General features: G+C 44.3%; 1 long non-coding RNA gene across 1 annotated transcript in view; it reads left to right on the top strand.

The window, feature by feature from the left end:
• Window positions 1-26,532, top strand: part of LOC115333392 — an 86,610-nt gene that overhangs the window by 9,919 nt on the left and 50,159 nt on the right. Inside the window, exons 5-15 of the long non-coding RNA XR_005930929.1 lie at window positions 128-240; window positions 859-1,434; window positions 3,797-3,868; window positions 4,038-4,197; window positions 4,425-5,078; window positions 5,889-6,740; window positions 8,869-10,173; window positions 13,729-13,830; window positions 17,346-18,615; window positions 19,263-23,250; window positions 23,458-25,240. This is a non-coding gene — a long non-coding RNA (uncharacterized LOC115333392). The remainder of the gene's footprint in view (window positions 1-127; window positions 241-858; window positions 1,435-3,796; window positions 3,869-4,037; window positions 4,198-4,424; window positions 5,079-5,888; window positions 6,741-8,868; window positions 10,174-13,728; window positions 13,831-17,345; window positions 18,616-19,262; window positions 23,251-23,457; window positions 25,241-26,532) is intronic.

Genomic DNA, 26,532 nt, shown 5'->3' with positions numbered 1-26,532 from the left:
ATAAATATTTACTGTACAGATATTCCAATTTTTTCTTAGCCTTTTTCATATATATCATAATTTGCTTTACATGCATGTGTATGAAGAAGAGAATGCACTTACAGAATATTGTGTTTTACTATTACAGTGATAGCTTAAGCTAGAAGTGATCACAAACAGACGGTCATCACTTTCCAGCTAATAGCATGCTGTTTGCAAATGGAACAGGAGAAAAACTCTGCATCTTGGACACTCTGACAGGTAACTGCGAGGAAGTTTATAACAGCCCTTGGAGCTGAAATGAAGGGCAGCTTTGCCTGCTTTTTCATTTTGAGGATGCAGGCAGTGAGTTTTTCTTGCTCACTAATGGACAGTGCTGATCAGCACAGCATCTTCCCGTTTGTGTCCAACCTTTGATTTTCAAGGACCACGCGTTTCTTTTTTCCAACACTTTCCTTATTTCTCTCTGGTTACTGTTGTAACTGCTGTATTTTCTTTGAGCTCCTGGGCACTACGAGACAACTCCTAGATGTTGAATCTTGTCATTTTTGATAAATCTCTGTGAACCACAGAGCTCAGCTGAAACTGCAGCTCAGCATCCTGAAGTGCCAGTTTAATCTATTTCTAGCACTGGAAAAAAGCGGGGGTGGGGGGGAGCAAAAAAACTCACAGCTTTATACCAGTAGTAACGATGGGAACGAATTGGCTTTCAGAAAATAATTTAATCCCTGGAGTATTGGAGATGGCTTTTTGAAAAGTCATGTTTAACAGAGCCTCAGGTAGGGGAAGTGTCCTGTTGTTCTGGCTTGTATTAAAAAAAAGGAAACCTTTTTCCTCTAGAAGTTCATTAAAGTGCGTTTTTATTTTACTACCTTCCAGAGTGAAACTGCAAGTGGAACAGCCTTCTCTTGGAAATCCCGGGTATTGTTTTTGGCTTAGCATCATCGGATCGCTTCTTGTGTACGTGCCCTTCATATTGTTTTAGCTGAGCTTGTGGTCTGGAGGGATTGAGTATTAATCATGATGGTGGAGAGGCCAATGGCAGTTCTTTTTAAGAGATGATTGATTACTCACCAGGAGAGCTAGAGGAAGCTTTTAAAGACAGAAATGGGTGCTGGCTACCTATTTGCCATTGGAAAGCCAGCAAAATTAGGTCTTTATGTCTTAGTCTTTGAAATTTCCCTCTGGACTCACCAGAGTAAGAGGACAAATTTCACTACTGTTTTCATAATTCCATCTGGGTTAAGACAGTCCTTAATGCAGCAGCTGCCGTCAAATTAAATGTCAGACGAATGCCACAGATGAAAATTAAAATTCGGACGCCATGTCTGCCTGGTTCTCAGGATCAGACAGAATTTATTTCCTCGCAGGTGCTAATCAGCAGCTTCGCTGGCTCTGGACAGGCACCAGCTCTCCAAGAGGCCGTGGACAGAGTTACTTGCCTGCAGTAAAATGGTAAGACCCATCCTCCTGGTTCAGCCTACTCTCTTTCTCAAGCCAGCAAATTTCATACTTATTAGAGGCTGCTTAAGGACAAGCCCCTTCTTTTCACATATTTTTACTCGCAGATTCCTTTTGTGCCTGGACATCTCTTTTTTTTGTGTGTGTGTTTGGGAATCACTGGTTCAAATTAAAACTATTCAGTATGATGTCAAGATTCACACCCTTTCAAAACAGCATTCCTGTTTTAATGTTCGGGTTGCTTTAGGTTTCTCTCCAAATACCATTATCTAGAAAATCTGCAAGCGTTATCTGTAAGTATATAGAGTACACAGAGGTACAAGTAAACATATCTAGAAGTGCATTTAGGCCAGGTATTAGGAATAAACAGGATGACTACCTGTTTAGCATTCAAGTTCATCTATCTAAACTACTATTTTCATTTGTACTGTGGTTGTGACGTATAAATCAATGCCCACAAAATAAAATTGCTTTGTCTAATAATCCTTTGTGCCAGTGTTATCAATAGTTCATTAGTCTTGCTTTGCATCTGTCAATAAAAAGTGCAATTGAGAAAGAGAGAGCTCAAGAAAAGAAGTGAGTATATTCTACAAGGGAAGATGTCTTCCACCTTGGCCACCCTTTCTCTCCTTTCGATTGTAGGCTGCATGGTTTGGCTGCAACGTAAGCACAGCTTTTTTTCTCTTGAAACACCTTAGGGGATAGTATAAGGTTTCATTTATTCCTGAAGAGCCCAAAAGGGCTCTTGAGTCTCCGGGCTATATTCACACCATGAAAATGCATGTGTGAGAAAATTCCACAACAGGATCAATAATTATTTTAGCTGTCCTTTGGGTTTTTCCACTCATCCAAAAGGCACTCGTGCGAAGGTAAGTTGTGCCTTCCTGGCTAGAAATCAGCGTGCCTCTGACCAAGATGACAGTGTGCTACATGCTGACTAATGAGTGCCCCTTCCTGGGCCATCTAGGTGCTCCTCACTCATTACCCTGGTTTATGTAGCTTGACATGAGAGATTGGATGTTATCCCAGCAAGGTGGCATGGCTTCAGGCGATGATATTTTACTCACATAATCTTGCCAAGTTCATCTTAGCAGCATTTTGTGTTCTGGTTCCTCTCGATCTCTGTCACTGAACTCTACACAACGTGCCGGAGACAATGTGGGTACCAATTCTGTCTCAAAGTTGACCAAACAAAACTTCAGCACACCCTTGGTAGTTTCAGCTTTTATCAATTAATTAGAACTCTGCATAGTTTGACAAGGAGGTCAAAAAATAAATTGTGTCATTAATTAGATACCAAATAATTAGTGGATGGCTCCTGGGGCGTCACTTGATTTCTTTCACCACAATCATTACACAGTTACAGCAAGTTTTACTAATGATCAGCAAGCTATAGTTTCACAATTCATCAAACGAGTAGATGTGGAGTGGTGGAGCAAAACATCTGCCTCACCAAGGTGTTTGGAAGTCCCGATCTGCAGCAGTGGTGTACGGGAGAGGAGCCTGGGCTGGGTGCACTTGGGTGGGTTCAAATGGGATTTCTGGTCACGGAGGGACTTCTCGTGGTTACTTGGAGGTTGAGCTAGGAGGTGCAGTAGCACAGTTGTGCCCATCGTCCCTCAGCCGAGAAACCTCTGGAAGCTGGGTAGGTCGCTGCAGGCTGGAGCTCCACTGTGACCCTATGGTTAGGGTATGGATCGTTTCAGCACATCTAAGAGAAACAGAGCGTTTACGTAGCCCCATAAAGCGATTGCAAAGACCTCAAGGGTATTGTAGAGTTTATTCTGAAAAAAAGCAGTTAAGTGAGACAAAACCCTCTGGCCTTCTGGTACTCTAGAAACAAGTTTTTTAACATATACGTACAATGTTAAGTAAACCCAGTGAAAAGTTTTGACTGAAAAGCTATTTTGTCAGCATATAGTTTCAATGAATGTTTCATGAAAACATTTTGATTTCTTCAGATTTTCCTCTTAGAAAAACATTGATCATGGTTTTGGGTAATTCTAGTGCAAGAAAATTCTTCTTCCAATTTATTTTATTTCCTTTTCCTTTTTGCCACAGGAAAAAGAACAGAAGATTGAAAAGTTGTAATGTCTTCATAATATAAAAACATTTTCTCATACCTTTTGTTTCATAATGTATTCCTGAAAATGACTAATGGAAACAAACCTAAAAAATTTGCAAACAGAAAAAAAAAATTATTTTGAAATTTCTCACAAGATATGTTTGCCTTTTCTGAAAAGTCTGTTTTATTCGTACGTAAGTTAAAAAAGCGATCTGGTACCACTAGGCTACAGTTGAACAGAAAAGATTTGTATATAAAGGACTGAGTGATTTTAAACTTCTTGTGTTATAGTATTTTCTATCAATATTTCATCATAAGAAGTCAGTGCGGTGACTTACTTTGAGTCTTGCTTTGCTGGCGCAGGTAAGTTGTTGCTCTGTTCAAGTGTCATTCTTCGATGGTCTTCTCTGCTGATAAAAGTTAGCAAGGGGAATGAAAAGGGACAAATGCTCATAGCTATCAAGAAAAACAAGGAGAGAACGAAAGAACTGTAGTTCTTCTTGAAATGACATCTTTTCCCTTCTGGCTGCAGGAGTCCCTGCAAGCCCTAAGCGTGTCCCACGATTCACGCACCTACCGACTCCCAGATGCCGAGATGCACCGCCGTGGGCAAATAAATACTGCCCGCGACCGCCTTCTCCTGCGATTGCCTACTTGGAACGTGGCAGAGTGAAAAGCAGTCGCATTAGCAGGTGATGCTCTGGGCTTATGAGGAATGCTTGAAAATCTGTATTCGTGAGAGTTAATGATCGGAAATTTCTAATCTTCCCTCTGCTGCAGTCCAAATGCAGATGTTACTCAGAGAGATTATCCAGTAGGGTCAGATTAAACTGAGCTTTCCTCAACTATGCTAGATTTTTTTTGAATAAAAACTCCCCAGTGTCCTCACCCCACCAAAATAACCAATGTTGTCTCCTAGCTGCAGCGTAGTGCCACGTGGTCGGTTGACGGCAACTGCAGCAACAGGCAAGATTAAGCATTGGGGAAACGGGACAGTTAGAAGGTAAGAGGATATTTGGCACATTTATCCACTGTCTGCTCCTTATGCGGCTCTTCCAAAACCTGACTATAGCTCTGCCTGTCACACTGTGTTTGAAGACCAGATCCAAGAAATGACTCAGGGCCCATCTCTGTTGCCAAATAACTTCACTCCGTTGTTTGCTCCTGGTCTTCGCCGTCTGACTGTCCATGCTAGATGCTGTTTTGAAGCGAGCCAGCTAGTTCCCTCCAAGAGGAAACTCTCCAGGGCTGCTGTCACAGATGCAATGCGTGTTCTCATCATCATGCTGTCTCGCAGCTCTGATGAGCTGTGAAACATCTCCGGTATATCATCTCCGCTCTCCTGGACCGACGTCGCCATTCTGCCGTAGGATTGCCTTGCGGGTCCCAGCGGGTGTGCAGTGCGGATGAGGCCATCTCATCCAAGAGGGATCTAGTCCGGAGCCGTGCCCTCAAATCCCGTAGGCCAGAGAGGGAAGAAATTGTTCAGGGTTGGACTGATGAGCGTACAGCAGGGGCCGTTTGCTCTGACCATGCGGCATTGCTGTGCCCGTTGCGGGGAGTTGCCTTAGTTGTGAGTAACACGTGGGTTTAGTAACAATTTAAAATTTACAGCATACTGTGAAGGTAACTTTGTATGGGGATCCACAGCCGTATTACTTTTTTTTCTAGTTTTATCAACAAATATAGCCTTTTGTAACAGCCTTTCTGCCTTTTTGCCTTGCGATTTATTTTTGAATGTGTTGTAAATAGCCGATGCTCTAGATCAGGTCAGTTCCCTAGGGAAATAAATGCATGACACTTATATATTAGAGGTTAAACTCTTCCCTGCCTTATACTCAGTGCGTGCAGCATTCGGGGAAGTGTAAGGCAGGAAAGAACTTGTTACCATATACAGAAAGTAATTTAAAGAATTATACCAATTGCATTTTTAGAAACCTTATTATAAGGTCAATTTATTTTGTCAAGTGACCAGTAATTAATTTTACGGAAGATGTTAGAGTGAACTCTAAGCTCTCTGCTCTGACTCGGACCTTGGCGTTAAAAGTAGAAGACTTGAGTGTACTGGGCTTCCAAAGACGTGCTCAGCGTTGGCCGAGTGGTGTGTCGTGGTGAAAGGGGTGGCAGGGCAGGGGAGGGAGGTCTGAGCTTCCTTCAGAGCAGCCAGCGACGGAGCCAGGAGCGGGCCGGCCACGCCACGGCCCCGCACAGCACAAGCTGATTTCTCTCCGCAGAAGCCGGCCAGCACGCCTTGCTGGTGCGGCACCTTTCTTTTTGTGCCTCTAGTCCCCCAAAGGTTACGAAGAGGGATTCTCCGTGCAGGGAGAAAGACAAAGCATGAGGGATGCATGTAATTATATGGTAACTCTGTTGTTTTTTCCAGAAATGCTAACTGAGAGCGAGTCATCCAGCACAAGCCACTGTGTGTTTCTTCTCTGCCATCTGCCGTGGTTGCCCTCTTCCCTGCCTACTCGTGGTAGAAGAATTGTCTTTTTCTCCATCCTGCTAAGCTTCCCAGACAACTGATCCCCCTTGTGCCACTGCCGGACCAGTGCCACGAGGCTGCTGAGAAGACGTGACCTGGAGGAGATGGGTGTAAATGCTGACCTCCCTGCAAGTTACCCACCCACTGATGCTTTTGTTTAGCTCCTCGCTCAGAAATCTCTCTTGATTCTAATAAAGAAACCAAAACAAAGTGAGGTTTGAAGAAACGGTAATCTGTCTTATGGGCTGGTGAGACAAAATCACTCTCCTCGCTGGCTGTGGGAATTGTACTCCAAAATTCACAGCAGTAGACCCTTTCATACTCCTGATGTATGTAATGTAATTTACTCCTTTCCCATAAAAAAAAATGTTTAGATACAGGTGAAAAAGCCTTCAACCTCTTTTGACCCTATGGAAGGTCAAAAGAATAGCCTGATTTAACAGTGCCTTTTTTTTTTTTTTTTTTTGGAAGGGATGCTATTCATACTTTGGTTTAACAATCCAGCATAGAAGAAAACAGCATGACTCGAGCCAAGGAGAAGAGTAGAGAGAGTGAATAACGACAGCACAAATCAGCAGTAAAGAAGCAGTCTGCTGCAGCACCTGTACAGAAAGCCCGAGGCCAGCGAGGGAAGTGGCAGAAAGATTGCAGTGGGAAATGGCATGGGGAGCACCATATGCACCGAGCACCGAAAGGCTGAGAACAGCATTTTAAGCTATCCTAAAGATGGGGAAATGTCTCTGTCCTTGGGTAAGGGCAAAGAGAGAGAGAGGAATTTTTGAAGGCGGACAGTTCAAGACCATACTTTTATCGTTAGGCAAGTGCAGGTTTGCTTTTATTTAAACTAGGGTGTGTCGATGCTAATGAGGCACTGTAGATGTTCACAGAGATGCAGTGTGCAGACAGGAATCTAGCACGGCTGTTGGGTATTTCTTTAGATGAGAAATGCATATTGATACAGTTGCATGAAGTTTACAATAAAAAGCGATGCATTAGTCAATCCAGAAAATTAACCACTTTGAGTGCAAATTAGGGAGAGCTGCTGTTTTGCTTTGTTCACTGCGTTCTTGTTTTAGGTAGGGTTTGATGCAGAAATTGTTTAAAGCAGGAATATGGTTGAATAACGTTCTCAAAATAGCCTCTGCTATTACTATTAGGATATTTACAATCTATGTAATGCTAGATTTTTCTACTAAATGCATTTTCTTCCTCATTTTGAATTTCCCTAATCTGCTGAGTCTCTTCCACTTGGGATAAATTAGAAGAAAATGTTTTGTGTGAAATCAAAACGGGTCGTTAAAGCCATCCCACAGGATGCAGGGTTAAGGTTCCTTCACCAAATCAGGCAGACGAGTACGTTACTGTCTTTTCTGTGGGGTTTTTTCCCTAGTTTTTGTTTTAAATGAATACTACTGGAAGGTGAAGGATGGGCCACTCTACCTGACTTGTTTGGTACCCAAGTCAGGGAGAAAATTCATGGCAGAGGGTCTTGGAGATGTTGGACAGACAACCTCCTGGTCAGAGATGGCAGCTTCCCAGGATTTTGGTCTGAGTGAACTTCCTTCCTCCTTCAGGTCTCTTCCTTTAATAAGAACATAAAATGAGGTCTTTTGAATGACCTACATGTTTGGCTTCTATTTTTGCTTGGTCAATATATTACGTTGTGAGCTTAGAGTTGAAAATCAGTGCGAGTTTGCTGTTGACATCAGTGGGGGTGGAAAGCAGCCAGGCACCCCGACGTTAAGGGCATCAGCATCCCAGAGCCAGGCAGGACACAAGGGCTCGGCTGGAAAAGCTCTACCAGAGTCCCACGGCTTTACAATCCATTTACTGGTGGCTGCAAGATGTTTTGCATAGATGCCTTTTCTTCTTACCTAAATGTGAACACATACAGATCAATCAACAGAGCTTGAAAATCTTCCTTGTTCTTTTATGAACATTCTGCTTCGTTATTCCTTTCATGTGTTTTGCACAGAACAAGCCAACACCAAGAAAGTAACTTCTTGTGGATGATCAGAAACACCTTTTTTTCCCCTCATTTTTCAAAAGGCAGTACACATAAATTGAATGTTGTCTGTATGCAGAGTTGCAATTTTCCATATATAACCAAGGTGTCACACAGCTCATTATTTCATCATGTTTAGGAGAAAAAATCAGTGTCAACAACCAAGGCTTGTGACTGTCATTGGTTTTATTAAAAGCAAAAATGTTTGATCATTTGAAGAATGGAAAAAAAAAAACCAGCTCCTGTGTGTTTTAAAATATTTTGCACTTGGTCTTACCTAAAAGCATCAAAAAGTGAAAAATCTAATGTGACATTATACATTCCAGTGGCCCCTAATAACCAGTCACTCCACCAATTTTTCTAAGTTTATCTTTAATCTACTACTCCCAAACTAATTAAGGACTGAATGCCTTCGGACTGATTTTCATTTTGTCTTGAGTTATTGTGACATCTTTACTACAAATTCTTTTTCAGTCTAATTAAACTCCTGCAGCATAAATGTCATTATTAATATCATCACCTTTGGTAGACTAACTTTGCCTTGGTGTCCTGATAACTGTGCATTGTAGACATAACTCCCTTTCTTCCTGGTTAATATTTGAAAAGTTTGGCTTGAAGTAAGAACACGTCAAGGCTTAGCATAGACAGAGAATCCATTAATATAAATATTAATTCAAATTGGTGGGGTTTTATTAAAAAAATCCAGTAGTTATGCTATTATATTAGTTTTCAGAAGAATATTTCAAAACTTGTTTAAAACTTTTCTTTTTATCTGCAAAAATAATTCCTGGATGCTAAGAATTCTAATAATTTGAGGATTAGAAGTAATTCCCACTTACATGGCAAAAATTTCCAATCAAATAATTAATGCAGGTGGAAGGGAGACTCACTAAAAGAATATATGTGGGACAGCAGAAGACTGCCAGAAATGAGTATTAGTTTCCTCAACCCAAAAGAAGCTCTTCTGTGGGCTCTCTGCAGAGGACAGGACACCATCCCAGGAATGGTGGGAGCTCGACACAGCGCAAGTAGGTGAGTCCCTTTGTCCTTAGCAGGTAAATATAAAAAAAGAACTACCATGAAAAAAAAGAACTTATATGAAAATTTCATAATCTATCCATTAGTTGGGCTAGCATTATCTTGATAACTTTTTGCTAATCGTGAATTTAATAATGATCTCTTTAGCTCTAAATGCATCAATCGGTAATGCAGAGATTTTCTGAAGGGCACAGGTAACAGTGAATTACCTTTTGTGGGAGGTGTCTTAGGAGTAAATCAACAAATTGATTCCTAGTCTAAAAAAATTGATTAATTTATTAAGATGAAGTTTTGATCTTTGCTCCCTCAAAGTTTTGATGAGCATTAGTAGTATTAGAATTGCAGTTCCAGACATCCAGAACAATCTATTAAGTTAATAGGCAGTGAGAGTTTGAGATTGATTGCTATAATCACAGCATGAAAGCTGAAATTTGTTTTGTAGATATAGATAACTGGGCCAGATTCTGGCACAACTGGCAGAGATTTGTGTTACTACAAAACCTGTCTGCTTAAATTCTGATGAACTAAAAAGGAGAATAAAATGCTCTTCAAAAAGACTGGGACTCTTATAATTTGACTCTAATAAAATAGTCCTAAATTCTTCTTCACAAGCCCGTATGAGTTTAGGCAAGCCTAAATAAGTATAGGAAGGCTATTAGCCTTGTATTGGTTCTACAGCACAACCTACATCAGCCCCTTGAGAAGCCACGATGCACAGTAGCATCATGGTCTGTATTGGAATGATATAACTAATGAAGACTCTGGAATCTTCAAATCGAAGCAGAGAGAAGTAGAAAGCTTGCTACTGCTGTGAAATCCTCCTTCCCACCCCGAACCCACTGTACCAAATCTCTTAGCGAGCCGAGGGATGCTCGGGGGGGTTCGGCGGGTGTTGCCCCAACCCTGCAGGCAGAGGCTGCGCCTGCTGAAGCAGCCCTGTAACGGATGGCCAAAAGCTCTCCAAAGACTGATTGAATTGCCAAGTTAATGTATTGAAGAAAGTGCACTTCAATAATTAAATTGCTCCGATGCAATTGCTACATTCTACAATTTTTTTTCTTGCGCTCTTGCTTGTATTTTGACTATCCTTGAAGAAGTCCACGCTTCCAGAGCTTCCTTGCTGCTCCCCGGATTTTATAGGTAAGCCCTGGACGCCGTTCCTTTCTCCGTCTGTCATCGTGAGACTCAAAGGGAGAGGGGTGTCTCCTGTGCTTTCGAAAGCCTGATCCTGAGCCGTCGAGTGAGGCAGACGGTCCCAACACACCCCCTCAGCTCAGAAATCCTCTGGTCTGGTTTTAAACATGGTGCAGTGGCTTATCTGCTAAATAAAATCTAAATGAGAAATGTTGATACTTAATGAAATATAAGTTTGGGGATTTCACATAAGAAAGCTGCTGTCAGTGCTTTAATTTATTAGGGGAGAGTTATGTGCAGATGGTATATACAGAGTTATTTCCTGACTGTACTCCAAAGTAAGTTGATTTGTGGTTTAATGACTTTTATCAAAATGAAATAAGCATTTGATCTTTGGATTTGATCTGGCTATATCTGCAGCTGCTACACCACTACAGCAATTACTTCCAAACTGGGCTTTTTGCCCAGGCAAATGGAGTTCGTCCTTGTTTCATGTCTCATTGACTGTCCTGATAATACACATAGTGGTACTGTAGGTTTTTTCTTCCTCTAAATTTGATAGGTGTGAAAGTAAGAGTGTAATTCGCTTTTTTTTTTTTAGTATCAGTGTTGTTTCATTATAATACATTTGCTACCACTGGTTAATTTTATCTCGAAGCTGCTCCTAACTAAAATTTAGTGTCAGAATGTGTAATTTTCTCTACATAATCCTGCTATGCGCTTTTTATAGAGAACAGAGAAATTCATTTATGAATTCTAAATCTGGGAACCCTCGTGGTAATCTTCACATCTGTCTGTGTGGTTTAAGGATGAAGTTGTAGTGATAAGTTGTACACCCACACTGGACTAAATCCACTCCTAATGTATTTCCATGGAAGGCAATAGAGTTATACTAGAAATAAATTTACCACTTTGTATCCATCTCTGAAATAGTGCTCTTTTTCACCACTGGCTAATTGATTACTTACAGAATGAATCATAGAATCGTTTAGGTTGGAAAAGACCTTTAAGATCATCAAGTCCAGTGTGTTAAGATTAGCAATTCTTTTTCCAGGACAATATTTGTTTCTTTATTCCCTGTTCAGGACAAGATTCCCCCAAGTTCAGCCCCCGAAACCTAGTGAGAGATCGTCGTTAAGATTAACAGTTCTTGGGGCTTGGTGCTGCCAGCTGTGACTTCCCCGAGCAGCCTCAGCTCATGCCAGCTGCGTTTTTGACCAGAGTGTAGGAGACAGCAGCTAATTTGATGGCTTGCAGCCAGCTCACCTGGGTGAGGACTGACTGAAGTAAGCTGCTGGTTTGCGGTATGCAGTGTATTCTCTGATTAAGGTGTTGCTGGATGAGGATGCTCTGGAAACAACCTAGGTTTGCAGCTAGTGGATCTGAAGGCTGCAGATTCACAACGGCAAGGAGGTGCAGTCACCAAGAATTAAAAAAAAAAAAATTAAAGAGTTTTGTTCTTCCCTTGTCTACAGTCACCTTGGGAGAAAGCGTACCGCAGGAGTAAGGTTGGAAGCTAGATTTTAAATTGTCTTTTTTGGCAGGATATTCCTGAGATATGCGATAAAAATGGCAATAACTGGAAAACGACTGGTGAATGAGTTGCCTGTAGATTTGCAGTCCTACCAGAAACTGTGTGAGAAGGCAGTTCATCATGAGAGCTCTGGAAGGTTCTCCTGTGCCAGGGTTGCTGCTGCGTCTTTAGCAAATCAAACGACTTGCATAGTACTTGCTTCTTAATCCAGGAAAATTAAAACCACCAGTGATAGCTACATTGTCTAGCCATCTGCTCTCCCAGGTGCTCCCACGCCTGATCAGAGATGAAGTGATGTGACCTAGAATCCTACTGCATATCTGGGATCATTCCCAGCACAGTCCCAAGCTTCAATCTTCTGCATGACATCAGATAAAGTAAACATCAAGATTTGATGCGAGAGCATATGTCCATTGCATAATTCATTAGAGTTCTTCTCTGGAACTATTTTTAGGTATTTTTCAATTAGAATTAGAGGGTGAGGATTATTCAGGAAAAAAGATAAGAAAATTAGGGGGGGGTTCAGAAACATGTCCAGGTACTTCTAGGACTGATGGCAAATTTGGCCATTGGGCTATGTGTGTTTGGTTTTTAAATAATTATTTCTGTCTTGGACAGTTCCGCAGCTCTTCACGGCAGCTCGGTTGTAAGATGGTGTAAATCCAATAGCGGCATGGGAAACCTGCTCCTTTTTTACTTACCACTGCTGCTAAAACCCCTCTCAGGTCAGACAACATAATTCTCCCCTCACACCAATTTAAGAGCAGTACCACTCCACTGCCTTGAGTGCGGTTGTTCCTGATTTCCACACACGAGACACATTCAAAACTATTTACCCTCAGTTTTGCAACGTATCCACTAAGCGCTGGTATGACGTAGCAGGCAGAGTAGATGGTTAGCCTGCCCAGGCTGTGCAAAACGCCTCGTAACTGCAAATCATTGCAGTGCTTACAGCTTGTTCTCTTGTGTCAGCAAGAAAATGTAAAATGTATTCAGCTCGTGTGGGACACCTGGGATGTTCCTGTGTTCTTAGATGAAGGCAGTGCATGCACCCTTTTCCTTGCCTCATTTCACCTGACACACGCGGTGTGAGTGGTTTTGCTGTGAGAAAGTGAAAGAAAAAAAAAACAACAAAAAACCCAACCCCCAAAAACATATTGTACACGATGAGTCACTGAAAAGAAATGGAAGGAGGAGCTATTTTGAGGGCTTTTACATCTTCCTTATTGCTAGGAGACTGCTTCCCATGCGTGCGGTGCTCTTCAGGCTCTCAGCAGCTGCCTCATTTGTACAGCAGCGTTGAGGGCAATTTACGGAGCAGCTTTGTACGAGAGAAGGAGAAGCAAACTTGGATGGGAGCTTATTTTCATTTTTCAGTCTTTGTGAGACAAATGCAAGAGCATACGGGAGACAACTGCAGGTGCCAAGGAAAGCATCGTGCCTGAAATGTCAGGGATCTTGGGCTGACCTTGGAACATTACTCAGGTTTCGGGACAGCCGTGGCTTTCAAAGAGCAGTGCGATTACGTAATTATACCACATTTGGGTTAAATCTGTAGTGCTAGGGAAGCCACTAGTGCAAAAATGTAGTATTGCCAACCACAGAGCCAAGTTTGGGCTTGTCCCTGATGGTCAGTCCATGAGAAGTGTGGGGAACTTACACCGTCAGCTACCTGTGCTTTGAGTCCCACCAAGGGCAGATGCTCAAGGCACCCTTCAGGAGAAAGCGTGAACAGTGGCCAGACCCACCACCTGTGACTCCAGTGTATAAAACTCTCAATTCTGAGTAAAAATTATTCTCTGGGAACCACAGTTTTAATAAGGCACCTGAAGTAAGCTGATTGAGGTTGGGATTGTAAAGGGACAGACCTCCTAGGGTTGTAGTCTGGGTGAGTAAAGACTAAAAAAAAAAAAAAAAAAAAAAAAAAAAAATCACGGAGCATGAGAACATGTGAATTTATCATCTAGAAGGGAGTTACTAAGACAACTGTACAATATCTCTTACCGTCTTTTTCACGCTAATGCCAGATGGCCAGGAATGGGATCCCCCACGTTCTCCTTCTAGTCTGAGAAGACAAGAAAATAAACAAGGAAAATGTCTGTGATGGTATTAGTTGGCTGCCTGATAAGGTGAGTCATTGCTTTTGATTGCTGAAATAATTAGGACTGCTTTCTAATTTGATTACCGTGTTATCCCTTCCTGCTCTGTTCAGTCCTGCCCCACAGATCTCAATCATCCTTTTAGTTCCTGCTCCTCCCTCGTGCTCCCTGCTTGTGACTAATGCCAAGTTTGGGGACGGTAGCCAAATGTCAGGTGCCTTCAGCACTGCGCTGTATCAATTGACTAGCAGACTCCAGCAGATGTAAACAGTATGTCAGAAAAGCTTTATTCAACAAAAATTAATAGTTAGAGGAGCCATCTCCAGCAGGTCCCAAAGGCAGGCCAGATGGTCACCGTTGGCATGGGCCGCCAGCTTGCAACCGGCCAGCAGCTTCGCCCCAAGGATTCCCACGTGGTGTCTTCACACCAGCGTGGTGACGTGGTCTGTGATTCTGGAGGGTTCCCTTTTTAATTCTAATTGTGAGAAGCCGGGGGCTATTTGCAAGCGCTGACCCCCGTGAGTAGCCGTGGAGCACGTGGCTGTGCCTTCTCCTCCTCCACCACCACGTCCAGGAGCGAGTAGTCCCTTGTCAGGCTTTCGTCTCTTGCCATGACAACAAAGCTGTCGCACGATGAAGCTCTGATAAGAGGTTACCGGCAAGCCACATGTGTTTGCCCGCATGCTTTTGATCAGGGACTCGTCACTGTCACTGCCTTCTGGCTGGCTGGACTTTGAAAGCAGCTTTGATCCATTGTGCCAATGAAACGGAGTTGTTTGAAGTCTTTGATCCTTTCTGTGGGCACACTGTGCCCAGGAAACTTGATGGGCCCAGGGTATTTCTGAGGATTTCTTCCATTTCAGGAGTCATGAAAAATGAGATACGGTAGCTCTTCCCGTTCGCTTGTTTGTGTTGTCTGAGTAGACCCAGGCAAGGGCATTTTACACCAGTGGGTATGTTGGCGGTGATACTCATCCCTCTGTTGCTCCCATCGTCTCCAGGACCGTCCTGTGAGTTATCAAGACTCAGTTGCCCTCCAGCTACAGGACAAGGTTGCAAGGAATTACAAGAAAAGAAACACAGGGCAAAAATTTTCAGGTGTGGTCTTGAGAAAGATGGAATTTTTGGTAGAACAAGGTAGACATGTTAAAAAATATTGCTGTAGGTTTGTTGACAGGCACAGACTCCTCGGATGAGACGAGAGCCCATGCAGGTGTGGGGTGCCCTGTGCTCAGGTTTTATTTTAGAGGTGCTTGGCACAGTTTGATCCCATGCTCCCCCAAATCCCTGGGTTCATGCCATATGCATGTTCTGTGCGCACACATTTATTTTTAAGCTATAATACACTATGTTTCCTACCTAGCTAGTGTACTAAAGCAATTTTGTTCCTTAGCAAATAAAGGAAATAAATGAGTAAGTATAAATGTGTTTCTTAACAGCCTTATTTGTGACAAAATTGCGAACCAAATCTTCACATGACATAGGGCTGCAAGTATTCGAGTCACATTTGGACAGCAAAGCCCACTGCACGCAGCTTTAATTACAGTATTTCTCTCAGACACAGTCTTTCTCTCATGTTTTTCAGAACATTGTTTAAAGAACTGATGAAAGGGCTGAAAACTTTTCAAACTTTCCTTTTCTTAGGGTCTCTTCAGCTCAGTCTTTCATCACAGAGTCAATAAACAGTTGAAAAAGACTCTTCTGAACTGCAGCAGGAGGGAGGAGGAAGAGGGGAAATTAATGATATCACCAAATTGAAACTCTTTCAAGTTCCCTTTAATTGCAGAGGGCACAGGGAGCTCATTCAGTTTTTAATTCTCTGATCTCTTGCTCTCCCCAAAGGGACCAGTCTTGCTCTCCTCCCACGTTGCACGCGATTTTCCCGGGGCGTTGAGCCCGGCAGAGCGAAACGGGGCGGACGCCCGGCTCCTTCCTCGGGGCTCCTCCGCGGCGCAGAGCCCTTCCCGGTGGGATTTCGGCAGTGGAGCAGCAGCCCGGGCTGCCCGCGGTCCGGGGAAGACAGGGCCGGGTCAGTAGAGCAGCACTCCTGCAAGCCCCGAGGTCTTTCTCTGGGTAAGGAAAGGAGAAGGGGGTCTTTAGAGAGGGCAGCGTAAGTAAACCTCGGCCACGAGCTACGAGCAGCCCTTGCGCCCACCGCTGAGCACCCTCTGCCTTTCTAAAGCGTGGCCCTAAGACCATCTCCTCCGCTATCCTCCTTACTCTCCAACTGCACTCCTGCTCGTAACCGGGACCTCAGCAATGCGTCCCCCAGGACCCCCGCTTTCCCACGCTGCACCCTAATTTTAGGTAGGGCTCTGTGTGCTCTTCGCCCTCCCGTGGTCCCGCACCAGGGCTGGTCCACCTTCATCGCCTGACCTTCGCCTTTGACCTCTTCTTCGCGATAACATAGGAACAAAGTCCGACGTCCTCTAAACAAAGCTCTTATCACCTGATTTGAAGCGGCGCGACCTTTCGCGCAGCCCTGCGGTGCCCGAGCTGTGAGCAGACCCCGCTCGGCTCCTGGGGTGCCCCGGCCTCACGCTGGTGGTCACGCTGCCGTTGGTGTGCAGCACCCACCACGCAGGGATGCTTCCTACTTATTTAGGCACCTGGTAAGCCGTTCTCTCTATTCTTTGTCTTTCAGACAGTAAGATAAAGGCTTTAGAGCAGAACGGGGAGGATGTGGGAGGGTACATCACATTTAGGTTTATTGTATTTCAGCTAGATCATGAAGACCAGTGTGCACGCAGAAGCATTTTGGCATTATTTTAGGAGTCTCTTCTAAATAGCTGGCTTCCTTAGGAAGAAATTATGACACTTTCTGAAACCTTGTGAAATACTGCATTTGTTAGAAATGTCCTTACACGGTATCTTTCCATCTCGTCAGTCCTGGTTAAACCCAGGCTGTGGCTGGCAGGCACTGCCGGTTCGGTGCCTCGCCTGCCCAGCTGTGAGATGGTAAGTGAGAGTTACATATCCAAGTAGTCCAAAGTTAAAAGAGAAAACAATAAACCCCCCGAGACTGTCCAAATATTGCCACTGCCCACCAAGGAGCTGCTCAACTAAACGCACCAAGAGCGCCCTGGTTGTGTTGTGGGAAGTATCAGTGTAACAGGCTGAAAACTGCTCAAAGAGCCATTCCCACCATTGAAAAGGCTGAGGATTATAATTGCAACAGGTCCATGGGCAGAAATATGAAGTATAAAGCTTTAAATTCAAGTCATGCTGATAAGTATAACAAATAAAGAGACCAAATTCCCTTAAAAAATGGGATTACGGAGGCTGTGGGGAAGAAATATTTTGAAGGAAGTTAAAGAGAAGTTAATCTGCTTTTATGTAATTTGTTTCCCTATTCTTCCTGAACTGGCTTGCTTTGGAGACAGCTGCTTTCAAGGTTTACGGCCGTGCATATGGTTAGGAGGGCTGGAATTGGCAGCCGATCGCCTGACAGAATAATGGCTAACTGGAAAAATAGCTGGGTATATAATTCACAGATGATACGACCACATCAAAATCAGTGGAACACAAACTATTCATTTTTACAGTCTCCAGATTGCTGTCTGTTGTGATCTGTTCCTCCTGATTGCTCCCCCGTCGCGCTGCCGATCACCTCTCCTCCCACCGGCACCCGTGGCGGGGAGGACAACGGCGAGCCTCAGCGCCGCGGGGCAGGATAGGATGGACATCTCAATTTCTGGAGAATTGTATGGTGTAGATGTGGACGGGAGCCAAAGCATCGGTACCACCAGGTCCGTGTCTATGCAGAAAGTGGGTCTGCACATCAGCGGCATGGTGGGTGCCCCGAGGTCTGTAACCCATAGCTCGTTCCTCTCCCAACCACCACCAGGGCTTCCAGCCCTGTGGGATCTCCTGGGGCTCTGACAGCCCAGCGGGTCTCGGACCTCCAGCTCTCAAAAGCTGTCCTTGCTCTGAAAGGAGCCAAACAGCCCTCGGTTGGTACGTTTCCAAACTTTGAAATTGTCGGGGTTTGAACCCAAACCGGCTAAGGTGAAGCAATCGCAAAACCAGCAATAAAACTGGTGAAGAGACACAGTTTGGTTACACCAACAGTATTTAATCTTCTGCAGATATCGCTGTCTTTCCTGTCGGAAAATTGTCTGAAAAAAGTTGCCCTTCAAAAAACGAGTGCTTTTTTGAATGTACTGTTATTTTAAATCTGGGCAGAACTTCTTCTTCATGCTGTTTTTCTCCCTCAGTGTTTCTCGGTGGGGGAAATGACAGTAAAAAGGGTGAGAGAGTGGGAACCATGAATTGCAGACGTGGAATCTGGAAAAAAGGGCTTTTTCTAAAAACTGGAAATATTTCATCTCCAAATAAATGGCTTTCTATACAAATATACATTTATCATGAACGTACCAGTTCTTATTTTCTCATTGGAAAAAACCCAAAAGTGTTTTGTTAAGCCTTCTGTCCCTCTCCCCAAAAAACAGAGGTGTGGCAAAACCCAAGGACACTGGGAGGTGATTCATGTTGTGGCACACAGCAACTGGATCTGTTCGTTCCTGCCATTACAAACAGAGGAGGCTTCTTTCCTCACAAATGCCCACGTTACCCTTGAGGTGATCTATATAATCTGTCCTACACTGCGTGTTGAAAAGTGTCCATGTTTGAGAAACAAATGGCAGTCTTATTGAGGCATTAGTCTCAGTTGTATTCTGAAGATTTTATCGAGCTCAACTTTTCTCAACTCCTCCAGACACTACTGCTCCGTTTGTTATCCCTCACTTAGGGAATTCAGCTGGCCAGCATGAACTGCCGTGAAGTTTTCTTGTCGCAAATTCATGGCTTCACCAGGTAAGCAGTATGTTACATTTGAAATATATTCTGCGTGGGTCGGAGAGGGTAACGCCACTGTTGAACCTCTCAAAAGAGCCCAAGCAGCACACAGGCTGGTGTGGAGCACTGATAATATTGATTTCTCCAGCAGCATTGTGTTACAGAGTGTGGCCTTGCAAAGAAGGAAATTACTCCGGTGGTCGCAGTAAGTGTAAAAACTGCCATGTCATTTAACAGACACGGTGCCAGGGCTTTTATAGAGTGTAATCCAACTCCTCCGAAATTCTGCTGAAGGATGCTTGAGCTAACAAGGCTCTGCGCTCTCTGATGAAGCAAGCCATGTACATTAGCTTTATTGTCAAGACATGGCGCAGAGCATTTATTGCTTTTGGCTCGTGTACAGCGTGGGATTATTCTGTGAGTTTACACAAGACTGTCTATTTGTAGTTGAAAGTGAATTATTTGCTCATTAGTGGTTCAGAAAGGTCTGCTTGCTCCCACAACGTGAGACAGCTTGGGCTTCTCTGTGTGATGAAACGTGCTTGCTTTAGCCCAGGCTCGACAGACTCAGCACCTTCAAGGTGGCCCAGAGGACATGGGATTAGGAAAATCTGCAACTATTGTAAGAAGAATATTAATCTCTTTTTTGTTGCTCTTGCTTGCAGCGCCGCCATCCCACTCCGAGGGCGGTGGGGGCAGAGAACAGCGATGCTCTGGCTGGCCTCAGCCTCTCCTGTCACTCGGTCTTCCTCAGCGTATCGGTTCTGGGGAGCTCAGCCCAGCTACCAGTAGCCTGCCGTGGCCTCGGATTTTATACTCACTTTGCCACTCTCAGAAAGCGTTCTCTGAGTCAGAAAATATGGCAGATGGCAGCTTGTGAGAAGAAAACAGCACTTCAGTGCCAGATTTAAGCGAGTATGTAAGTTTTCGTTAAAACAAAAAAACCAAAAAAACCCAACAACAGCGCTATTTCAAAGGGAAATAGGAATGTGCTTAATACTTCCCTGAGCTGGCGCCAGGTGTTTGAGCCCCAGTCGACTAAAATTCCTTAGGTTTGATCGGGGCAGCGCACCGCACCATGGCCCACCCAGCCGCTCACGTCCTTCGGCCACAGCGTAAGCGGCTGCGCCCAGGAGTGGGATTCGCAGCACTGCCGGGGGCACGGACACGGGGGCACGGACAACCTCCGAGCCAGACCAAGAGCCGCTGAGCTTGGGGGCGGGGGGGGCTGTCAGCTGAAAACCGCATCCCACCTTTTCTGCTGGTCCCCCCGGGACACCACGCAAACTCCGTGAAATTGCAAAGCTGCTTTTCTGAGTGTTTAGCGGGAACTTGGGCAAGCTTTTGGAAAAGGGTGTGAATTTTCCACTGACCCATATTTATTTGTTTCATGAAACTACAGCACTGCAACATCGTAGTCTTTTGTCCTACTTTTTTTCTGAAAGAAAATATTTATTAGGCTTTGAAGAGGAATATCACAGAAGCCGGTGCTGTACAGTAGGCTTAGCATATTTTGCCTCTCCTGGCTGGAGCACTTGCCGCTCACCTTTTCTCTAAAAAGGTCATTTCTTACCACTGCCAACCTCCACATGTTCATAAAGAAACAGGGCCAGACTGCTCTGCCTCTACACAGGCAAATTTCAGGTCTTCGGTTAGCTTTTTGTGGTATGATTTCTGTTGTACGAGGGTGGAATATCTAGAAATATGAAAACAGTATTGTTATAATGAGCTGCAGCAATCCTCTACTGCCAGTCCCATTGGCTGAGTGATGAATGCAGGAAACCACTGCCCAGATGTGGGTAGCTGTATGGACATGGAAATCAATGGATATTCGAGGCATGGATTACTGCAGGGGCGGCTTATTTGTGCGTAGACAGGTGTAATGCTGGGGATAGACTTGAGACAAGTTTTGCACTGCTCTGAATTCAGTGGAAGGAAACTATTTTATAGCAGAGACCGAAAACTCTGGTGGGAAAAGCCGTAGACGATGACCTTAGAGCCTGGTGTCTGTTCACTGCATAGTTGATCTGTAGGACCATGGTTTTGTGTTCTACTTTCTCTCTATTTTATCTGTTTAAACCCCTGCCGTAGACGATGACCTTAGAGCCTGGTGTCTGTTCACTGCATAGTTGATCTGTAGGACCATGGTTTTGTGTTCTACTTTCTCTCTATTTTATCTGTTTAAACCCCTGGGAGCAAGGATTAGTCTTTACTTTGAGATTTTAATATTCAAGGATAGATTAAGACAACAGCGTCCTGATGTTAGATGACCATTAAATACTAAATTCTGTTGAATCCTCCAGCAGCATTAGTCAAATCAAGCCCTAAGTCCTAAAAGCTTTATACTTTCTCCAAAATAATTACACCACAGTATCACCTTTGAAGCCGTGTTGTTCTTTGTTAATCAATAAACGAGCAATTCCTGTGTACGTCAACTGGAGAAGCTCTAGCTGGGTTAGTCGTGGCCCGCCCTTGGCCAAGCCGTAAGTGAAAAGCAGATTCTCGTGGCTGAGTTACAAAACCACTAAACAAAATGGAAATGTTGATGTTCATTATTGATTTTATTCTTTGCTGCCAAGGAATGGTGCTAGTGGGAGCTGTTGTAATCAGATTACTTTAAAACTTACTTACAGAAGGAAGTGCTTAATTTATCCCCCCTTTTTCCTTTCCCAAAGTGGTACGATATCAAGGTATCATCTGTGTTTCTTGTAGAACAGCCCTTCTCTTTTTGGTTTTCTCACTGTGTTTGTGCAATTCATTTCTTACCACTCCCTATGATCTTTTTTAAAAAAAAAAAATTCCATGTGTTTTGTCTCCTAAAGTAATCACTCATATTCGTTATGGAAAAGAATAGACAACGATTGTTGAAGATGTAACCCCCAAATGCTTCCAATTTCTGGAAATACCTATCGAAAACTAAATTTACTAAACATTCATCTAGAACTCCCGATGCTGTCAAGTCCCAGATATGTGCCTGGACAGCCTGTATGTCTTTGGGATTCAAGTCAGACAGGCTGATACCAGTTTAAGTGAGAATGTGGGAAATGCTGCATTTTGAGTGATATGACCTCTCATGATCTGTGAGGTTAAATGGTTTTTCTGATTTGATTCTTTACTGCCTTCCCTGTTTTGCATCAGATCAAATCGGGTGTGAAATGATAGGAAACCCAAATGGCACGTTCGCCTGCCCACCCTTCGCTCGTTCGTAGCGCTGTGAGCGATTGCAGCGAGCACAACAGAGAAAGAGTAATTAGGCCTTAATTGCCCCCGATTAGTCATATGTAATGTATCAATATTACTGGTCTAAGCGTCTGGGGAAGCCGTCCCCGGCCGCTAATGAAAGGTGTTTGTGGGGCTGGAAGCCGAACTGCCGGTTTCAGCCCAGCTCAGCAGCTCGGAGCCGTCCCCAGCGGTAATCGCGCCGTGTTTCGTGGGCAGCGCTGGGAACGCGCGATTCCTGCGTTTCCCTCGCCGTCTCCTTGCGTTCTGCTCAGACTCCCGCCTTCACGCTCACGTCGAACCTGGCTCTCCGTCCTCCCGAGCCCGCGGTGGATCCCTGAGGGAGGCAAAGCATTCGGAGCGGGACGAGCCACGGCCGTGCTCAGCCCCGCCACCCGGCCGAAAGCACGCCAGCTCCTCGCAAAAACACGCCTGCCTTTCGAGTGAACGAGACTTTTAATCTCTGGAGCCAAAGTTAACCCTCTCCTTGCTCTGTCCCGGCCGCATTCCCTGCCGTTGCTTGGCAGCGAGCGGCTCCGAACCCAGCGACTCCCGTCAGTCTCCCCCCGACCACCGCTAACCGCCTTTGAAAGGAGTGACGAAGTTTTGCTGACTGAGCTGGATGGCAGCAAATCTTGATACCTGCCTCTCATCGCCTGGCTCGTGGGTTTATAATGATGTATTTACTCTAGCACCTAGAGCAAATGAATTATATTAAGCCTCCGCAAATGGTCGTAAATATGATAGTCTGTGTGAACTGAGGTAATTGCCTGCTTTATATATGTGTTTATCTTCACTACATTGCATACACAATGTGCATTATGTCAAAAAGATGATAAAGGGCGGCCATAATGCTCCTGAACTGCATAACTCTTTTTAGTTTATGACTGAGGCTCGGTGTTATCTTATGCAAAGTTAGCTGCAGTAGGTTTAATATAAATTAACATACTTATAAAATGTCAAGGAGCATTAATTGACAATTTCTGAGGCCTACCTCGCTAAATACCAATTCAGTTCTGAAACCTGTCTCTGCAAGTTTAATGTATGAAAAATAATGCTTATTCATGAGTGGCTTATGTAACTTGGAATTAATTACATGGCAGCTAGAGCTAGCTGTTACAGATGGTCTTTCCATAAAACAAGATGCTGAAAATAAAGTTTCAAGCCCCACAAGGGAACTTCTGGGCTGGGTATTCAGCACTTTGGAAAACCAGGGCACATCATCTTGTGTGTAAATATCGACTTACTAACCTAATTCTGGACCCACTTTTGAAAGAGGACTGGCATATAGAAAAGCATTTAACTTCAGCAGCTTCTCCTTCATTTTGAATGAGTATAGCAGGCAGGGTCTGCGGACGAAACCCAGCGTGCTCCCCCACCATTCTCCCTCATCTGGAAAATGGAGATGACCCCGAACATCTCCAGCTGAAAAAGGTGAAAAAAGCTAAGGTTTATTTATTTGAACAATTAGGAAAGTGTTTGTGGGTTCCTTTGCCTGCCCTACAGCCTGAGCAGCATTACAGCTGGTAGTAGTCAGTGTAATGGGCCAGTATGGAGGTGCTCAGATGAATGCTAATTGTTGATTAATATAGGCCTGGGTTATAAAAAAAACCAGGCTCTCTCTTTAATGCTTTTTGCTAGGCACCAGGAAAGTGCTGATGTCTCTATGAGGAGGTTATCTGCTCCCCTCTCCAGCTTGTGCTGCTTCCAGCAGTGAGTGCGGTCAGCTCGGCACCGCAGCGTGCCCGCTTTCAGAGCTCGTGGGAACTTTATTGCCTGCCTAAACAAAGTTAAGTACGGCTGAAGGATGAGATTTTAAAGCATTTATTGATTTTCCTTTAATATTTTGTTATTTCTTTTCCATCAGTACAATATTTACTTTATCTAGTGCACTGCGGTATAAGTCTGTTCCCAGAATATTATGCCCATAATGTTATTTTCATATATGGGCATACAGATATAAAATGAAAGATTGCCTGTAACTCACTTAAAATAAATAACACAAAACACCATCTAGGAAACTCTGCTATCCGAGCTCAGCACTCTGCAGCTATCCACGCTCCGGTTACCCGAGTCGGAGCGGGGAAGGGCAGACCTTCCCAGAGCGCGGCGTGGAGGGATGGGTTTCCTTGGCATCAGAGGAGGTTTGCAGCGTTTGGGGCCCCAGAGCTGTGCACTAACAGGTTTCTATGGCAACTGGCTGGTAAACCTGGGGATGGGGGGGGACTTGCCCCGTCGTACCTGCAGCTTTTACCTTTTTTTTTTTTTTTTTTTTTTTTTAACCAAATAGACCCTTCTTTCATGTTTTTCCTCTTCTCTTTTTTGCATTGCTGCTGTTGGAACACAGGGTTTATCTTCCCATCCTCTGCTGCTCACGAATGTCCCGGGAAATTCTGTGAAGGGCCGTAGGGCACCGGGTGCGTTTGCCCGTGGGCGCTTAGTGTTATCGGTGTGGATCACCGTCAGTGTGTTCAAGATTTGTTTGTGTTTCTCCCTCATGCCCACGTGGGACATCAAACCCTTCCCGTTTCAGATCTTCCCTGCTTCTTCAAAGTACAGAACTTACGTTTCCTTATGTCCACCTCCTTCATGCTGTCTTTGCCAGAGATTAGAAGCCGAGGGCAAAGACGCAGGTTATCAGATCCATAGGAAGAAGCAGCTTGGTTTAATCTGAGTTACCAGCAAGAGGTGACAAGCTGCCTTTGGGGATGAATTACGGGCTGGACCAGTGGCCGGTGGCGTGGACTGCAAGGATTTCCCTGGGCAACCTGCTGTAGCTGCCCCTGCTTGAGCAGGGGTGGGATGGGACGGTCTCCAGAGGTCCCTGCCAGCCCCGGCTGTCCTGTGCCTCGGTCAGTGATAGAATTTTGGAGTAGAGTCTACCCCACCATGCTAGTGGTAGTCCAAGTGCACAGCAGGAGGTCGTCCACGTCCCGAAGATCTCCCCAGAACGGGGAGGACAGGCGGTGAGGAAGGATGGGGCGAGAGCGGAGCAGCTCCTCTTTCCCCTAAGTTAAGCCTTCCCCTGAGGTCAGTGGCAAAAATGAGAGCAGAAACAATCTTCCCAGCAGACAGCAAGCGCTTCTTCCCCTTAACCACCCTGCCCTTGTCTTTCTGCTTGCTTTCTCATCCCCTGCTTCTCCCATCCAGCCATCCCGGTGGCCCGCGGGGAGACAAGCCTCTCTCTCTTCAAATCTCCTCGTGTCCTTCGTAACTGTGACTCGTTGTTCGCTTGGGCTTTTGGGGGTTTTGTTGGTTTGGGGTTTTACTTTCAACAGCAACACTGTGAAATTTCAGGAGGTGCCACGGATGCTGCCTGTCGTCCCCTCGCAGAGGGAGGCAAGCCGGCGGGGCTGGTGGCGGCGGCAGAGCGAGGACCACCAGCTGGAGCCCCTCGAGGCTTTTTTGGGAGCGAGCCAGGCAGGTACGTGGCCCTAGCCGGGCAGAAATACCGTTCAGCTGCAGCATACGCAGACGTGCAAAGCGCTCCTTCCCACGTGCCTGCGATGTTCCCACCACGATCGTCTCCCATACTACGCCATAACGGGGTCTAGTTTTATATACAATACCAGTAATCATTTTGTCTTCTCTTGCTTGAAACATTAAAAAAAAAAAATAAAAAAAAAATTGCTTTAACCCATCTGCGAAGCAACTGCTTCAAATTAAATTTTGTGATAAAAACGAACGAAGCGTAATTGAGAAGAGACAAGAGAAACTTGCCCTGAGAACAGAGTGATAAGAAATTCACTGTGACAATGATGCAATGTATATTGTTCTTCTACAGCGCACCAAATGTCCCTGCTGTCGGGCTGCACTGTCATTAGGGCAGTTTGCTGCTGTGATTGTGAATCTTAAAACATGTCTTTCCCTTTCTGTGCGAGACCACTCCTCTAAGATCTTACGCGTGCTAATGAAAGAATTAGGCTCAGCTATCGGGAATTAAGCAAAAATGTACTGGCACGTGTTCCTAGAAATACTGCTGAAAGAAAACGTCTTTTACAGAGCTGCTGCAATGCTTGCTGCAGGTATGAATATTGCAGAGCGTGCAGCCTGTCTCTAGTGGGCTGCTTGACCATGAAATTGCCCGTGAAATGGGACTCTATTGTTTATCATGCTAATTAGTAACCCAAGGAGTTTATTTAAAGGTCACTAGAAAGCAGTGAGAAATATCATAGTGTGTTACTGGGAGAAAATTCAAGAAGCCATAGGGGGTTTGGATTATTTAGTAGAATATTATTCCTAATATTTAAGATAATTTGTGAGATGTGCATTAAATTAATAAGGGAGATGAAGGAATGTTTTAATATAACTTAGTGTGAAAATAGCCTTCCGAATTTATTTTATTCATAGATTTTTGCATCAAAGGTCCTATAATGATTAATTTTCAAACTTACAGGTTTTAATAGCAAAATAAGAAATAATAGCTCCAAAGTTCCTTTGAAATACTTAATGAAATACTGTTCTTTAAAGCATTAGATGGCTTTCAAATGCCACTAGCACTTCAAAGAACAGTATTCTTTACAATATTTCCATACAGTATTTCTATTCAGTTTTCTACACTGTGTACAGCTGGCTCACTTTATGTAGCGCAGAAATATTTTCAGATAGGCAAAATGAAAGTATTGTTATATTCCAACAAAACACTGGACTGAAAAACTGTACCGAGTACTCGATAGGGTTGAAGTTTAAATGCAAGTTAATTTGATGTTACAGAAA

Source organism: Aquila chrysaetos, chromosome 20 (genome assembly GCF_900496995.4).
Source record: "Aquila chrysaetos chrysaetos chromosome 20, bAquChr1.4, whole genome shotgun sequence".
NCBI lineage: Eukaryota > Metazoa > Chordata > Aves > Accipitriformes > Accipitridae > Aquila > Aquila chrysaetos.
This window is presented reverse-complemented; position numbering and strand designations above follow the sequence as displayed.